Below are 6478 nucleotides of genomic sequence, written 5' to 3' on the forward strand. Positions count from 1 at the left end.
TTCACCTTTTATGACCTCCAAAAACTTTCCTGAAGCATGGCAGGTGAATGACAGAGGTTGGTAGGCCTAGATCTGCAGTTGCTGATGTCAGGCTCTCTTTCCGTCTCCAAGGAAATCTCAGTGTGGGATCTGAGCTGCAAACCTCTGTGTATTTGTATTCTCCTCCTTGCACTGATGCAGTCACACTCTGTTCATGCTGCTTGCTCCATCTAGTGTCTGACTCAGGTCAGTGACAACCGTGCAGTTAGCATCATCTGCAGAGCTGCCATATTACAGTAAGTTGGTTTTACTCTGGGCAATGTAATGTACATATACACTGAGTGGCCACTCTATTAGGTCCACCTGCACAATCTAATACAATCCAATGCATCATGTTTCCTTTCCTGATACCTATAATGCTCTGGTTTCCTTTTTGTCACAGTAATAGAGGTGGTCATTCACTTCTCTGTTTGGCATTGAGCTCATTGTTAGTGCTGCTGTTGGACTGGACTGCATTTTATTGAGAGCTGTTTCCAATATTCTGTCCCTGCTCATGTATGGAAATGGGAGGACAAAAAATTAGAAACACATCTCAGTATAATGTAGTCCAGTATAAGACGTCTGCAAACTACAACCTCAATAATAAACACAGAATTAAATTTGCAGTGTCAACAGAAATTTAACATTATAAACTTTGTTAATCTAACTTCTCCTAAAATTACTGTTTTTTTAATCCCAAAATGTATATTTCAGTACTCATGATACATTGTGTAGATAAAATATCTTCAGAGTTGCTATAAGATTCATATTTAACTTGGATTAATGGGAGAAAAGAAAATTAGGTAATTTTCTAATAATTTAATCTAATCATCTCTCTCTTTTTTTTTTTTTTTCAATTTCCAGGTCTTTTTTTGGTGGCTAATTTCCATTTTTTCCATTCACTTTTTTTTTCTAACCTTTTACTAATTTGTCACAAATTTTCAGGTCATTTCTTGCTAAGTTGTTCGTTGCCTTTTTCCCCATGTTTTTGATCATCAAGCCAATTTGCTCAGGTTTCAAAGGGCTAAATGTTCATGAAAGGTGTCTGAACACTGTTTAAAGCATTTAAACACAGGAAATCTGACATCCATTCACATTTCAAAGGGTTGAAGTCATTAAAAAAAAAAAAATCTTTCCAACTACATGCTAGCTTGTGCTGGGACACACACTTGGTGTTCACAGTCTACTTTTTAACATACACTACTCACAAAAAGTTAGGGATATTTGGCTTTTGGGTGAAATTTATGGAAAATGTAAAATGTTCACGCTACAGTGATATTATATCATGAAAGCAGGGCATTTAAGTAGAAGCATACACTGGTGATTTCCTCATCTCAAACAATTTCTTGAAACAAAAGCCAACAACAGTGGTGGGTATACCCCAACAAAAAATGTCAGTGTCAATAACTTGTCATGTGCCCTTGAGCATCAATTACAGCTTGACAGCGACGTCTCATGCTGTTCACAAGTCGACTTATTGTCTGCTGAGGCATGGCATCCCACTCTTCTTGAAGGGCGGCCCTCAGGACATTGAGGTTCTGGGGTACAGAGCTCCGAGCCTCTACACGGCGACTCAGCTGATCCCATAGGTTTTCTATGGGATGCAGTCCAGCACAACAGCAGCACTAACTATGAGCTCAATGAGCTCAATGCCAAACATAATATTGAATGAGCACCTCTATTAGTGTGACAAAAACAAAACCTGAGCATTTTAGGCAGCAGAAAAGGAAACTTTATGGCAGAACAGTTGTATTAGATTGTATTAAATTGTGCAGGTGAACCTAATAAAGCGTATGTAATTGTGTATGCTAATGGATAATAACAATCCAAATGTAAAGCAATTCATGGTACAAATGTTATGATGTGGTGGTATGTATAGGTTTATGTGTATGCCTATAATTTACTTTGTCTTCTGTACATTATAATTTTATATTTATAAAGCTCACATCTTGTCTCAGAGTCTGAATCCTTGAATAGGTTGGGGGTGCAATCCTCAATCCATGTCCCTGCAGACCTGAGTTAGGCCATGTCAGCTCCTCCTAGTTTTTGTGTCGAGGGAGGAATTAATAGCTCATGGCAGAGAACATGGTATGGAAATAATCTGCCTGCCCTCCACCCTCCTGTCTGCAACCACCCTAACACATTTCACACTCCTTATCTCTACTCCTACATGTCCACGCCCGCATCGAAATGCCTCAAGAGAAGCACTACAGTTGACTAACACTAACCGTCACGCTGGAGAGACCCAGGCCTCTGAGGCAATCTGCAGGCCACAAATTCCCCAGCCGCTGTCGGGGTCACCTTGAAAACAAACAGCCATAAGCCACCAGGAAGTGTCGGCATAAACAAGTGAGGAGTAATTGATACTCTTTGTTTGTATGTGTGTGTAAGTGTGTATTGAATGAAAAAGACCTTCCAGGACCAGGTCAATTAAAAAAAAAAAGACTTGACACAGACAGTTTTATTGGTGTGAGTTGTGTTTTTTTTTTTTTAGTCTTTCTTTCCCCTCTCTCTTTCTGCTGACGACAGGAGGGAGAGTACCAAGTTTTGGGAAACATTTTAAACAATTCTCATAAAGCAGAGCAGATAAAAGCTGCTGTGAAAGCTCCCTCCTTGAATGGTTGTATTCAATCTTTTGAGTTCAGTTTAACACAAGTGAAAGGAAGGGTATATTTCTCTTTCCCTTTACTGTTTTCAGCATTTCCACACTTTTTAGTGGCTTTAAAGTTCTTCTTCATACTTTCAGGTGAGAAATCAAATTCAAAAATGTGTATTGTTACTGGCATCATGTTTATTGAAAAAAAAATGATTTAAAGATACTGAGCTGTGTGTTTACAGCAGCCTCATGTTACTTTCCATGCAGGGGGGAAGGGAAGGGAGCACAAGCGTGACTGCATCAATAAATCAAGATTTAGAGGCGAGTGAGACTGGATGAGAGAGCAGGAAGATATACAAGGTGTGTGTGTGGGACAAACATCTGTCAATGTGAGAAGAGAGCGAGCACAGGGTTAACCATTAAGAGGCAAGGCTAACAGCACAAACACACTCCCATACATTTCCAAGGAAAATGACATGTGACCCAAATGAACCTGTCCTTGTTTACAGCAGCCGCTCAGATCCTCTCCATGCTTTCCTCTCCTCCTCCCCCCTGTCACAGCCCCTCAGCTGGGTGGGTGTTGTCAGGCCAGCAGCCAATGACAGGACAGCACTCACCCTTTGAAACATATAGCCATGACAAATCACAGTATGTCAGTGCAGACAGAGAAACTGAGAGAGAGAGAGAGAGCGACTAAGGCAGAGAAATACTCAAGTATGGAGTGATGACATAACCAAAGGCATATAACTTAATAGTCCTGTTTTTTATGACTGTGTTGCAAATAATGACTATTCTTATTACAGAAGTCATTGTCTTATGTGTAGTCAAGTTGCTGTGTGGATAGATAAGGAGAAAGACAATGAGAGAGAGAGAGAGAGAGAGAGAGAGAGAGACACTTGAATGGAGTTGACCTCAGGAGCAGAGTTCACCGTTCAAAGTCCTTTTTTTTCTTTCCAGCAGTTTCATTATGAGTCTGGTACAAAATCAGGTCTGAGCAACAGGCAGTTTCATCACCTCTGAGGAGAGCGGGAGATGAAAAGGCCATTTTTTTTTTTTTTTTTATCTTGATCTTTATCTTGGATCAGTTTTGAAGCAAACTCATTCACACCTACTTCTTGGCATGAAATGAAAAGCTCACACATACAAAATTCACTAAAACATTCAGAAAATAAAATAGAGCTAATTTATTTTGGTTCCCTTATAATCTTGACATTAGGGCTGCAAGTATTATTTTCATTGCTGTGTGCAAATATATACATTATTTCTCTACAAGAGTCAACAAATCATTTTTTCTGGGCCATAAATTGTTAAAAATAATGACAAATGCACACCACAAGCCATATTTGATATGGCTTATGAGATTCTGTGATACTGTAATATTATAAATTTGCTTCCTTAATCTAGCAAGCAGCCCCCCCAAAAAACAAACAAACAAACAAACAAACAAATAAACAAATTAAAAAAAACAACAACAACTAAGTATTGATTTTAAAATGCTATGAAATGGGGAAATGCAAGCAAACCATAGCAGTGATTAGCAATTGTTTGGTATATTCCCGTGATAAATCTAAATAATCATATAATCTAATAACCTAATAATAATCTCTTGATTTTCTGCTGATTGATTAATGTACTAAGTACAGTATGTCAGCATTAATAGGTATGTTACAGTTCAGGCCCTGCAGTGTAATAATCTCACACAGCACCTGAAGGACTATGTAAACTACAATTGAAGCTGAAAAACACCTCAGGCCAGTCTTGTAGTTGCAGTGTTTTCACGTGACAGCCGCACACACACACACACACACACACACACACACACACACACACACACACACACACACACACCTCAGTCCAGGAATGTTGTGTCTGGGCGGCTGCCAGAGGGACGTATTCTCGTTCATTTGCCAGATTCAATGATAGAATGTAAGATCAGTGAAAGGTAGTGTTGCCCTGTTGGGGATGACTTTGTGAGTGATGGAGGCCTTGGTGGAAAGACAAGTTCACATTATCTTTACTGCTGTTTGCTTATCATGAAAAAAAGACAGGACATCCAGCCAGAGGAGACCTTAGACCCCCCTCTCCTCCTCTCTCTTTCTTTCTGTCTGTTCTGGGATGTAAAATGGTGAGGTTTTGCTCCATCTCAGTGCATTGCAGGGATATCAGTATTCAATAGTCAATAAAACTATATGGCCTTGTAATACAGAGATGGAGCAATGAGGAGATAAGCGCTGGCATTATTGGAATAGTAATAGTCCTGGCATTATGCCATTTGCAATGGGCAACACAGTTACTATTGATCACTTTCACCAAGTGACATCAGAGTGACGCCATGGGATGTTGCTGAGAACATTAAGATTTATAGCCAGACATGCACTCACTGAGATAAAAAATGGTCTGTGTGCTTATGGATCTCTATATGTGTTTTAATTCGATTTGCTTCTCGCATTGTGTAATCATTTTCTGTGTTTGTGCCAGTGCATGTGTGTGTATGTGTGAATGTGCACCGGTGGCAGGAGGGAACGATCTAATCTTATCTTCTGCACAGAGTCCACAGGTGTAGGTCCAGGTCAGGGCCTTCATTCAAACAAGTTCTGCTCTCTCTCTCTCTCTCTCTCTCTCTCTCTCTCTCTCTCTCTCTCTCTCTGTGCCTTTCGTTCAATGGGCCAAACAACTTTTGCATGTATGTTTGCAATGCCAAATGTACCAAATGTAATGTATGAGAATGGCTACATAAAGTAACACAGTCTTGGATTTTTTCGACAGCTAAAATCATATTCTGAGGGCAATGCATGAAAACCAAGCATGTAACCTTGCATCACAACATTGTCAGCAACTGTATACAATTCAGTTATTATAATCAAAGTGTCAAAGTGGTCATACTGGAGTGTACCCACGCTGCCTTGCTCCCATGCTGAGTCAAAAGGCTGCTGGGTGAGTTTTCTTTTCTTGAGCCATCTTGCAGTGCTGTGACAGCTCGGCGACAGACACCCACCCCCCTCTATCTGTTCAGTTTCTGACATGCTCAAGCTCTCAGCAACCCCCACAGACAGACACACACCATGACTGACCTGCTGCCCTAATTTACACGCTTACTTAAACATAGATAATTGCACATACATACAATATATGTGCTATACACATAATACATACACCTCGAAGGTCATACTCCACAGTGTACACACATCTTTTTCATGAAAAAAATCAACAGGAATTTGGTGTTTGTCCCAAACAAATGAAGGTCTTTCAGGGTTAGCAGCAGTTTTTTCATGCAGGGTGACCCACTCCACCTCCTCAGCAGTAGAGGATACTTCACTGCCTTCAAATCAAGAATATATTTACATGATTTTAAGAATAAAATTAGCAAAATTGAACAAATAAATCTGCAAAGGAACTAAGCTTTTACAGATTGGGTTTATATAGCGGTGGTTAGGCAGGAACCACTAGCCTATTAGAGGTGGATAACCTGACGGGTTGATATCTGATATTTAATAAAAGGCCAATATTGGCTTTTATATCTGCAAGATGATACATCGGACTAATCCTAGCTTCAAGTTCATTCAATGGAAAAACAAAATAAAACAAAATGCAATACATAAACCTGTTCGTTGGATTTAGTAACGTGAGTCTTGGAATTATCATCCTATCATTCAAACTTAATGACACTGGGAATAAGTGCAGGGGATAGAGAAGCACCCAAAAAATAAATGAATGCAAAGTGAAATATATGATACTACATTCCCTTTGAAGAATAAAGAGCTGTGAGCTGTTTCAGGTGCACCAGCCTGGTCATTCATTGGCATTCGCACAGCTGTACTTTGTCTCTGTGGCCTCTTCAAAGGAGGTGACCTACACTTGTAACCT

This window comes from Myripristis murdjan, chromosome 19 (assembly GCF_902150065.1).
Source record: "Myripristis murdjan chromosome 19, fMyrMur1.1, whole genome shotgun sequence".
In the NCBI taxonomy this organism is placed as follows: domain Eukaryota; kingdom Metazoa; phylum Chordata; class Actinopteri; order Holocentriformes; family Holocentridae; genus Myripristis; species Myripristis murdjan.